The sequence below is a fragment of the Lissotriton helveticus genome, chromosome 7 (genome assembly GCF_964261635.1).
Source record: "Lissotriton helveticus chromosome 7, aLisHel1.1, whole genome shotgun sequence".
Lineage (NCBI taxonomy): Eukaryota > Metazoa > Chordata > Amphibia > Caudata > Salamandridae > Lissotriton > Lissotriton helveticus.
In genome coordinates, this window is record NC_136068.1 from 607,340,782 (window position 1) to 607,353,142 (window position 12,361).

The window sequence follows — 12,361 nt, forward strand, 5'->3', positions numbered from 1 at the left end:
TGTCAGTTGCTGGATACAGTAACATTTTATTTTTGGAGAATGATGGGAGGGCGGCGTTGGTCAAATCCCTTTATAATAATTTTATAGATGTTACCTGGGGTGACAAGGGCTCTGCATAGTTGGGCGGGGCAGTTTTGGGCCGTCTTTGCAGGGAGGCAGGAAGGGGGGAGTTTGTTATGGCTGTTTTATTGTTTATCTACACCACCATAAGCGCAGTTGCATCATGCCCTTACCTAGACATTTGCCACCACACACTTACGCCCCACTTTAGGAGATATTGCCTCCTTGACTGCCTCACTCGCTGGGAAGACCCGGCTCTATGTACCTACCTAGACACTATAAATGACGTTGCTCACGGATAGAGCCCAATTACTTCTCATGTCATGGAATGTAAACTGCTTGGGTGACAAAATTAAGAGGGAAGTCATCCTGCAATATGTAAAGAGGCATTCCCCTAATGTTGTTCTTCTACAAGAGATGCACCTCATTGGTACCACATGTAAAGCCTTAGATGGGTGGTAATACAAAATGTCAGCCCATGCAGGATACACCTCAGGATCCAGAGGTGTGAGCATATTGGTTAAGAGATCACTGACCTTAATGATACACAACACCTGGGCAGACAGGGGTGAGAGATATGCAGCCATTGATGGTCTTTGGGAGGGGGCATCCATTAACATTATCAGTGTCTACAGTCCACCATGACTCCATGATACCACGTTGTCTGACTTGAGTTATTTGCTCCTTAGCCTCCCAGATAGAGATTTATTCATGGGTGGTGATTTTAATTTAAGGCTCAATAACTCCAGTGTGGATGTTTAACATCGCGAAAAGAATGAATTGAAAATAAATTGAAAAGTAATGGAAAATGGTTGAAAAAGATGAAAAGAGTGAATATGATAAAAAAATTGTTGCTAAAAATGATTGCCAGGACGGCAACATGATTGCTGTGCAATGGGATGGGGTGAGTGATCACCCCACTTTCAAAAGTTGCTCTAACCATTGAGCCACACTTCTCCACTTTCCTCTTACAAAGTGCTGGTCCAAGTGGTCGTTAATGGAGAAGTCTTGCGTATATCTCCCTTACAGCGAGGCCCCCGGCAGGGTTGCCCACTCTCCCCTTCTCTCCACCCTAATGTTCGAGCCCCTTGCCGTATGGGTTTGAGTGGATCCCCTAATTTGGGGACTCCACTGGTCAGTTCAATGGGAAGACAGAATCTCGCTCTACAAGCACGATGTCTTGTTGAATGTGGCAGATCCCAAGTCCTCTTTGAACAGAATAATGCACATCTGCACTGTATTTGCCAGTTACCCTAGGTATATGATCAATTGGATGAAATAATTGCTCTATGTGCTACTTGGCACATCACCCAAACTGCCCCAAAAACTGTGAGGTCCGGTGACTGCAGAGGGTTTAACACATCTGGGAATTTTGCTACCACTGACCCAGACCTCTCCTACAAAAAAACCTGCTAGATTAAGTTAAAACGTTCATCATTGGAGCTCCCTTCCTCTGTCCCTACTTGGTTGGGTGGCACTTTCCAAGATGATGGCCCTACCCCGTTTTTTGTATGCCTGTCACAATAATCCATACCTGTTATGTCAGAATACTTTAAATCAATAAAATGCATGCTTCACTTATTTCTATGGAATGTGGGGTCAGCACGAATCGACCTGAGCAAACTCATGAGGGGGTGGTACGATCGGGGAATAGCGCTTACAGAAATACTATTGAGCGGCCTTACTCCCAGTGGGTGCACATGCCAGAAGATGAACCGTCGCTCTTCATGTATCGCCTAGCCATTCACCTGGGGGAGACCTGCAGACCCCACGCCCACCACTGCAAGGCCCAGTGGCCATCATGGTCAATCTCTGGCATACTGAACAGGTGGCATTGGGGAGGAAAAATAGATTGACACGGTCTACTCCTTTGCGGGATTCAGCGGCATTGAGTACCCTGGGTACACTACCAGGGTTTAGAAAATGAGACCTGATAGGGGTGTCCCAGAATGGGGATCTCTGGGCACAGGGAGCAGTAATCCCCTTCACTGACTTACAGAGAGACTACTGTTTAGCCCCCACTGAGATATACCAATATCTACAAGTTAAACATGCACGCCAAATAACGCTGCCCAGGGGCAAAGAACGACTTGAATTATCCCCTTTAGAAGATCAGCTACTAGATGACCACATGACACACAAAGCAATCTCCCTGATACATCGCAAACTCCTCAATAATACCCCGCCACACCGATTTGTCTGTGTAAGAAAGGGGCTCTGGATTTGGGGGTTATGGAGGATAAAGAATGGCCCAAGGCCCTGGCCTCCCAGAGGGAAATAGCAATAAGGTCTGGATATCGATTGGTGCAACTTAAAATCGTACATAGAGCCTATTTTGTCTGTACCACGTTATGGAAAATGGGCAGAGCATCAGATGATTCCTGTTGCAGATAATAAAGGTACCTTTTTCCATATTATCTGGGAATGTCTAATCATACAAGGCTGTTGGGAGAGAGTTGTAAATTGTACGAACACTTTGTTTGGCACAGTAGTGCCCCTCACTCCTAAATGATGCTTGCACAATGTTTGGGAGGATACCATTCTTAACCGAATGGACCACATCTGTATGACTTTGGGGCTATTAATAGCAAAACTATGTATTGCCCGCTGCTGGGGGGCTGAGGTGGCACTACATCTAAGAGATTGGAAAAAAGATATGGACATGAGTATTCTGGCTGAAAAAGTAATTTACCAATATAGGGGGTGGCCCAAAAAATGGGTGACTATATGTTCCCTCACTTGAAGATGGACCCCAGCGCTTTAGCATATCTTACTCTCTCCAAGGTGCAGGTGGGTGGGCAAAGGGGAAGTATTCTTTGAGATGCACATTAAATGGACAGACATTTTGATATGTAACACTGACGCTATAGTGGTGCTTTTATTATACCTTGCTACAATAAAGAGATTATAAAAAATTAATCAGTTATAGGTGTGCCACACCTTAACTTGTACAGTGGACTTAAACCAAAGTCAAGCTTCATTCCAACCTTACCAGCAGACAAAGTGATTGATGTGTTTTTACAAGGCCATTACATAGGACTTGTTAATTCGAGAAGAAAGAATCTCTCCGGAGCACAATCCCTCCAGGGACAACCTTAGTAGGGAAGAACGTAAGGTTCTCCACACATTATCAGATGTCCCTAACATTATAATTAAGGCTCATTGTTTTCCATTTTTACGGAGTTTTACATATAAATATAGTCAGAAAAGAATGTATTTACCTGTTTGTATTTATATTTAAATGTAGATAAAAACGGGAATTGGGTTGCTTTTCTGAGTGATTCTAAATAGTGTCTGCAATGACTGTCATAGCTGACTCGGTAAATAGGTAAGGGGGTTAAAAAAGAACGTTTTTTAAAGATTTTTTGTAAAAATGCTTAAACAGCATTAGCTACGTATAGGTTTGATACAGAAATGTGCATATTTTCATATGTGTGCTGATTTATCTTCTTGTAGTGTTCATATCATTGAGACCTGGCAGGCATTCAAGCAGGGGTGCATATTTATCAGTTAAATAAATGTGGAAATATACAAGCTTCAGATTAATTTTTTCACAAAACCCAAAATAGATATGGATAAATGCAGATAACTTTAGCAAAACATATATATGGATAAATAAAGACGGAAATGTAAAAAGAAATACCATAAAACTGGGAGCCCTAATTATAATCAAAGAAGCAGATAAAGGTGGAAACATAGTTATCATGCAAGACCTTGATTACATCAATGAAATAGACAGACAGCTGTCCTGTAGTCTGGCCTATGTGAGATTACCTTGCAATCCACTTTTAGAGGTGACAAAGAAGGTTGGACTCAAACTAGCACCCTGGTGAGGCTGATGCTTAAACACTGAAGTAGAATATAAATTCCTGTACAATGCAACACCAAGAGCTCCCTGCATGTATACACTTCCAAAGATTGACAAACATGGGGATTTTACCCCTGACAGACCCATAATATCAGGGATTGGGCCTCCAATCGAAAGGATCTCCAAATACATAGATATATTTTTCCAGCCATTTGTGTAAAACGTACCTTCATTCATATTGAATACTAAAGACCTACTTAATAAATTGAAAGACATAGAACGGACAGATAACTGTTGTCTCGTACCACTAGATGTAGCCTCGCAATACACTTATATACCTTTCTCAGACCTGATAAGAATGTCTATGGAAAATAATGTATTTTTACATAATGGTTTAGCTGTACCGGCAAGCCCTTTGGGTTGAGACGGACTCGGACTATTCACTATCATGTGTGAACATTTACATGGGGACGTTTGAAAAGAGCCATCTGTGGTCAAACAACCCGCCAACATGCATAGATCACATACTTTATTGGGGAAGGTATATCAAAGATATATTTATGATTTGGACCGGGAATGTAGCATATATGAATATTTTGCTGACACACATAAAATGTATACATCATGCACACAAAAGACGGATTGCATATCTGGACATCATCTTTTACACTGAGGGACACAAGATAGCTTCCAAACTATACAGAAAACCTACCTCTTTTAACTCTATATTGCATGCACAGAGTTCACACCCAAGCTCCCAAAAAAGATGCAATTCCACTCGGCGAAATGACACGTCTCATACGCAATTGTAGTGATGACTACATTTTTAGGACTGAGTTACTTGCATTGGGGGAAAGAGTCAAACAAAGGGGATATTCTGAACATGGTCTACACAGAGACAGAAATAGAATTCTATGACACTAAGCAGTTCTCTGCTCCAGAAATCAAACCGTAAAAATTACAATAAACAGAAATTGATGTTTATTACACAATATAGCTCACAGAGTCACCAAGTGTATACAAGTTTACACAAGCTTTGGCATATATTAGAACTTGATACTACTCTCAATAAATACATCTCTAACACGCCCCACATGCATACGGGAGGGGTACCTCCCTACGGAGCATACTATGTCCGAGCTGCATGTCTCAACATACACACGTTGAATGGCCAAGATGGCTACTAACCCAGCCAATAGGCTTTTACATATGCACTAAGTGCAATGTTTGCCAGTTTGCTTTAAACAAAACAACTGAATTTCAGTTCAACTCCCCAAAGAAATATTGCATCAATCAATTTATCAACTGTAATACTAAATTTGTGGTGGACTGTATCTTGTGTCATTGTGGACTAAAGTACTTAGGCAGCATGACTGGTCCACTTAAGGAACGTAATCAGAAGCATGTCAGAACAATAAAGAATAATCCCCCTAATTACCCTCTGGCCATACACTACAATCTAGTGCATATAGGATCTGAGAAAATAGATATCAAATGTAATGGTAATGCACATGTAGAAACTCATCCAAGAGAAGGTGATAGCACACTCGCTCTTAGGAAATCAGAGACCAAGTGGATACGTAAATTACATGCTGGAGACAGGGGGTTGAATGTGGTCAGGGAGTTTCATGTATTTCTTACTGACTAAATGTAAATATACCCAAATACTGGGGGGCATATTATCAACAACTAGCAATATTTATCGCTAAATAAGCTTAGCGACATTTATTCTATCGCCGTGCATCGCTGGATTTTATCGCAGAGATAACGTGCTATTAGCAACGTTTATCTCAAATGCGATAAAATATCCGGAGATAGCGGCTTAATGCGTGAATATCGCTGTAAATCCAGCGATATTCAGGCATTAACGCCAATAGGGTCTAAACCTGAATATCCAACTCCCATTGGATATACAGGTTATATGCTAATAGGGCGATACAATTATCGCCGCTTTAGCGGGAAAAAGTCGCGCTAATGCGGCGATAAGGCCCTTGATAATATACCCCTGGGTGTCTTAGTACCGTCTAAATGTTGAAACTCAACCCATTTGTATGAAATTGTGTATATTTCAAGAATGTTTTTTGGGCATTATTTCATATGCACTATTAACAAAATCCACCTGACAACAACTGCTACAATAATGGATTATATTTTCCATGTATATTATTCATGTATTACTTGTACTAATTATGAATTTCAGCATGTGGCACGAGTCTCGTAATATGTCAGGTTTTTGCTGCAAAGAAGAATATATACCTCTTCATTGAAACTGTGTTTAGTAGGTTTAGACATAAGATCTATCAATTGATCAGGTTGATTTGTTCTTTATTCTTTTCCATCATGTCACTGTTGTTCCAATTTTGCTGATTATTCTTTCTTTTCTATACCTTTATGCACTCAAGCAACCAGATTTCCTTTAAAAAAAGAAGCGCTGTTTTTTGTCTGTTACATGTGGGAACTAATGTTAACATACTACTACACAGTTTACCTAGCCCCAATGGACATGGGATAGACTATACAGCACATACTTTTTTACAAAAACATTGATGATTTTACTCTTTGTTATAAATCCCAGCACTATTTGTTAAAACGTGAAAGTGATACCTCAAATATATGGTAGATATGTCACATACTAACGCTCTATTTATACTGTTTCTTATACTTAACTGACTTTCTATCCTAAAATGTATACTCATTTCAACCGCTTCTCAAAAACCTAATTTACTGAGTACTTATGGACTTGCCACCAAATGGCCACGTCTCTCGCCTCTCCTTCACATGGCTGCCCTACTCCACTTTCGATCACTACAGACGCCAACGTACTTTTACCCACCATACACAGCATTGGATTTCCACATTCAGGATACCACAGACATGGGAGGTTTACACACGGGTACAAGCTGAGATCCTCAACCATGTTAGCATCTATTTACTACTAAACTTGGGAGGATAAGTTTACATGCACTTGTAACTTGTATCATATGTACTCAATTTTGTTTACTTTTGGTTTCAGGAGTTTATCATATCTCCGACCAACTAACAGGTATGCTTCTATGTTTCCATTCACTTTTGGGTCATGCCACAAGTATTTTTTACCATTGGGTCCTAATGTGTTTTCTCAGGACAGACTGACAAGGATTGGCTACTCATTTTGCCTTGAATTGTTTCATTTCAGGAGCTTTTCACATTTCTGACATACATAGGTCTGTTACAAATCTCCCATTTTTTGCTTTGTACGTGTCATCTGCCCGCATTCTCCTATAACTGACTTTTTTATGTACTTCTGCCTTTCAGGGCTCCATGCCACTGCTCATTCCTTTCACTTGTTCACAGGAGTGTACCTGCTCTCTTTTATTGAATCTAAATCTCCACTTTTCTCCCATTAAGCACTCTCATTTAATATGGGTTGGTTAACATTTAGCAGTGGGCACTGATATACCGACAAGAAACAATGCACTAGGGCTAGTTATACAAACAGGATTGTCACTCCCATCTATATTTTCAGTCACTGTCTGTTTCCTTGGATCATACTACGAGTATTATTTTTTGCCATCAGGGCATAATGAAATCTGCAAAAAGTTGCATTACTTGTATTTGCTAGTCACTTTGCATGTTTCTGTACTTGAAGCTATTGTTGCATCTTTGTACCATTGACTATTTTGCACATGGTAGATTTTGGGACATTATAGTGCATGAAGGAGCTCCCTCTTTTTTCAGCTCGTAATCTGGACTTTCTTGCACCAATATGAGACACGATAAACCCAGCTGTTAACCTACTAGCACAATGGTACAGATATGTTTCCTCTAATGCTTTGCCGCCTCCAGTACCATATTGACATTTCAGATACTTCTGATTTCCCCTCCGATCCCTATAATGGTTTTGACTACTTCAGATGGTTTAAGGCTGTCCACTCTTCTGATTCACACCAACTAGGATTTTACGAGATTACATATAGGTGAACTTCGTTAAAAGTAGGCTAATTTTGGATAGGAACTGTCTTTTCTTGACCTGTTACGTGATCTGGGATATAGATCTCTCATTACAGACAAATATATCAATGGGTCACCTCCCTATAATATTTAAATCAGTCCCCAGAGGATGGGGTCCCAGGACGTATACAGCTCGAGGAAGGGGGCTGCATGCCCACATCCCCTTAAGTAAAGATTACAGCCTGGGTCGCCATTTTGTTTTTTTGGGGGGGCTCCCGTAAGATCATGGCAAAAGTTTTTCAGTTTTGGCCCCAGGGGGTATCTCTCTGAGTACCCCCACCCACAGGGCCTAGGGAGACAAGGTATCCCTTCTCTGCCTCCTTATACCATGTCTTTTTTTTTTATTCAGGACAGGGGACTAAGGGCCAGATGTAGGTAATTCTATTTTACCACTTCTTAAATACCGAATTTTACCGATTCGGTATTTAAGAAGTGGTAAAATAGAGGGGGGGGGATGTAGGTATTTCAGAATCGGTAAATACCGAATCGTTAAGATTCGGTATTTACCGATTCTGTAAATACCGATTCGGTAATGCCCATTGATTCCTATGGACCTTGAAGCCCATAGGAATCAATGGGCAATACCGAATCGGTATTTACCGATTCAGTAAATACCGATTCCAGCAAGGGTGCAGGGGGTGTCACTTTGACACCCTCTAGCACCCCAAATACAGGCATGTGTGCCATGTGGCACACAGACATGCCCTAAGGGCATGTCTGTCTGACACATGGCATAGGTGTGCATGCACACCTGGATTCGGTATTTTACCACCCAATTGGATTGGGTGGTAAAATACCGAATCTGTAAGGCCTTAGGGACTCTGAAGAGTCCCACCTACATCTGGCCGTTACCGAATCGGTAAAAATACCGAATCTGTATTTTACCGATTCGGTAAATTTACCGAATCGGTAAAATAGGCCCCCTACATCACAAATACCCATTTACCGGTCGGTAACGGCCGAAATCGGCTGTTACCGGTCGGTAAATGGCCTCCTACATCTGGCCCCAGGTCAATGTGTCCTGTAATAGCTGCCAGCAACATTTTTCATATGTTGCTGGCAGTCAATCAGAGTGCTTGCTCCTGCGGGAGCAAGTTGGCCCAAGGTAAGAAAGCTCCCTTGACCAATCAGAATGCTCTGTTTTTAAATTGGTGCTCGTACGAGACCCTCATGTGGCTCTCGCAAACCCAACCATCCACATATAAAATAATTTTTCAACCTTAATTTCTTAAAAACTACACATTTACACCAAGTTACAAAAAGCACATTCTGCGGACTAAAATCTAGCTTCCTGACAAATTTGGTGTAATTCCATTCAGCTGTTTTTGCTGTAGCACTTCTTAAAGAAGTCTATGGAAAATGCATGGAGATGTTGCAATTTTGGTCTTCCCCTTTTTTCTCGGACCCCACATGATGGATCACCCTTAAGCTTTCCATGCACAAACTAGGCAAAAAAGAGCAAATGTTTAGGAAAGTTTGGTGTAGATTTGTCGAATGGGGCCAACATTATTAGTAACACATTTCCTATGGAAATGCTGACCTAACTATAACTACCCAGGGGAGACCGGCACTGGGTGATATACTTATTATATTATACATTGGATGCATAATATATTTATGTATGCTATATATATTGTGTGTATAGTATGCTTTAAGGGAAAATAATGAAAGCTTGACGGGAGAAGCTTCCCCAACAATAAAGTTTTCTAAAAACAATTACATAATGGAACATGCATTGACAAGCCAAAAGGCTGCCACTTAACACCAGACCTATTGGCTTTGCTGATGCTTTTTAAATGTTGGTTCTCTATTCCTTTCTGTTATTATTAATCAATACATAATGCTGAAGGGTATGTTATGTGTTGTTATATTTGCTATGTTATATTATGCTACGTTATGATATGTTTATTAAGAATATAGCAAACTAAACGCTTCTGTTGGTTAATACATAAATAAGATAAGTTTAATCCAGATAAAGGCCTTTGTAATGTGGTATGTGTGTGAGTGGGTACACCATCCTTCAGTATGCTGGGTGCCAACTGGTTAATTCCCCAGCCTATGCATTTTGGGTTCTAGATTGAAACCACTTGCTAGCTATGTCGCTCCTCTCCTCCCAGCAGTCATTAGGGCACAAAGCACAGGCTCCCCACCCATTCCAGACTTTACTCTCCTATACCAAACATGAGCGAAGCACTGGGATTCGCATGAGTGGGCTGGTATGACACTTGCTCATGCATAGAGTGCCTGTGCCATTTCCCCACTGGGTTGGACAAAGGTAATTGCGCATGTCGGTCAGTTTGACCATCCTAAGAAGGCTGGCCAAACAGACATGCACACTTACAGTGCACATCTCTCCTCCTTGGCATGGCCCAGCCTGCCCTAGATTTCATGTCTAAGTCAGTCAGTGGAAAATAAAATGATAATATTGTTTTACTATCATTTTATTTTTCACTGACTGACCAGCGGGGCGGCGCTCCTCCACCATTACAGAGGAGCCGCCTGCTGTTTACGGCATGTCTGACGTATATTGGGTTTGTGTTTGGCATTGTCTACCTTCTATATACTGAATGGCTGGTTGTATGGTGAATCCTTGCTTTCGGCACATCACGCTTTTCACCAACCCTTGTTTCTGTTGCATGAATATGGTATTCTACATCAAGTGAGACCTATAAATATATGGGTTGGCATGTGGGAGAGACACAAGGTAGGGCACACTGGATGGAGCACACCAACTTTCAGAATCGTTAGTGCCTAACTTAGTAACTCTGCCAAGCAAACCCTAAACTGCACTGCAGAATTTACAAACATTTTTTCCTTGAGTTAGTGTAGTATGATCATGTAGTCAGGTAACATAATGAACAAGGTAAGAGACATATTCCATAATATTGAGACCCAAAGCTCTATGAATTCGTTGGAAACTAAATTTGCAGTTATACGTATTTTCAATAGCAAAGCAGCATACGAATATAATTAGGTAGACTGTATGTGTACCAAACAAAATTCTATATCCTATGTTTACATAGCCCTTGCTGTCCCCATCCTGTGGTTTATTTGCGCTATTACCTGGTGTAAAAGTCACCCAATCTTCTTGATGTTATCAACCCCAAACATTAATAAGCATTAGCAAAGCCAATATGTTTCGCTTATGCAAAAGCCATTGGCTTTGCCAATGTGTTTTAGCAATGTTGTACACCAGCGTGCCTGCTGTTCAGCGTGGCTAAACGTGGTGCAGAAGAGAGTGGCAGGAAAGTTGTAGAGTGGAATCGCGAAGAGTGGGAAAGAGTGTTGTAGAGTGGAGTGGCAGAGAGTGTTGTGTATTGGAATGGCATAGTATGGAGTTACGTATAGTGGCATACACTGGACTGGCATAGAGTAGAGTGGACTGGTATAGAGTGCATTTTTGTAGAGTGTTGCAGAGTATAGTGGTGTAGAGTGCACTGGCATTGATTGCAGTGGCATTGAATTCAGCGGCGTACAATGCAGTGTCATAGAATGCAGTTGCGTAGATTATAGTGGTGCATGGTAGAGTGCAGTGGCACAGAGTGGAATGACACAGAGTGGTGCAGAGTAGAGTGGCGTAGAGTGCAGTGACATAGAGTAGGGTGGCATAGAGTGATGTAGAGTTGAGTGATGCAGAGGGCAGTTGCGCAGAGTAGTCTTGAGTGGCATAGAGTGCAGGGGTCTAGAGTGCAGAGTAGAGTTGAGCAGCATCGAGTTCAGTGACATAGAGTGGAGCAATAGAGTGGAGAAGTGCAGAGTAGAGTGGCAGAGAGTTCAGTGGTAGAGAGTGCAGTGTTGCAGAGTAGAGTGTCAGAGTGCAGAGGTGTAGAGTAGAGTAAAGTGGTGAAGAGTACAGCGATGCAGAGTAGAGTGCAGTGGCATAAAGTGCAGTGATGGAATGCTGTTGTGTAGAGGGCAATGGTTCAGAGTAGAGCGGCATATAGTGCAGTGGCATAGAGTATTGTGATGCAGAGTAGAGTAGAGTGGTGTAAAGTGCAGTGGCGTAGAGTATATGTTTTCAGAATTGAATGAAGTGACGTAGAGTGAAGTGGAGTGGTGCAGGGTAGAGTGTAAGTGCGTAGAGTGGCATAGAGTAAAAGGGCATAGAGTAAAGTGGTATGGAGTGCAGTGGTGCAAAGTAGATTAAAGTGGTGTAGACTGCAGGGGCATAGAGTTGAGTGTTACAGATTGAAGTGCATTGGCGTGGAGTATATTGGCATAAAGTGCAGTGGCATAGAGTGCAGTATTGCAGAGTGTTGTTGAATGCAGTGGAGTAAAGTGGAGCTGTGTAGAGTAGATTGGTGTGGCCTTAACTGGAGGGGTATAGATTGCAGTAGCAAAGAGTGCAGTGGAAAAGAGTAGAGTGGCGAAGAGTGCATTGGCATAGAGTAGAGTTGTACAGGGTAAAGTAGAGAGGCTTAGAGTGCAGTGACAAAGTGCAGTGGAGTGGGGTGGTGCAGAGTGCAGTGGTTCGGAGCAGTGTAAGTGGAGGGATGCATTGTA

General features: G+C 41.7%; 1 protein-coding gene across 2 annotated transcripts in view; it reads right to left on the bottom strand.

Annotated features, from left to right (window-relative positions):
* The window catches only part of CDHR2 (cadherin related family member 2), a 365,548-nt gene that overhangs the window by 323,229 nt on the left and 29,958 nt on the right, over window positions 1-12,361 (bottom strand). The window lies entirely within an intron of this gene.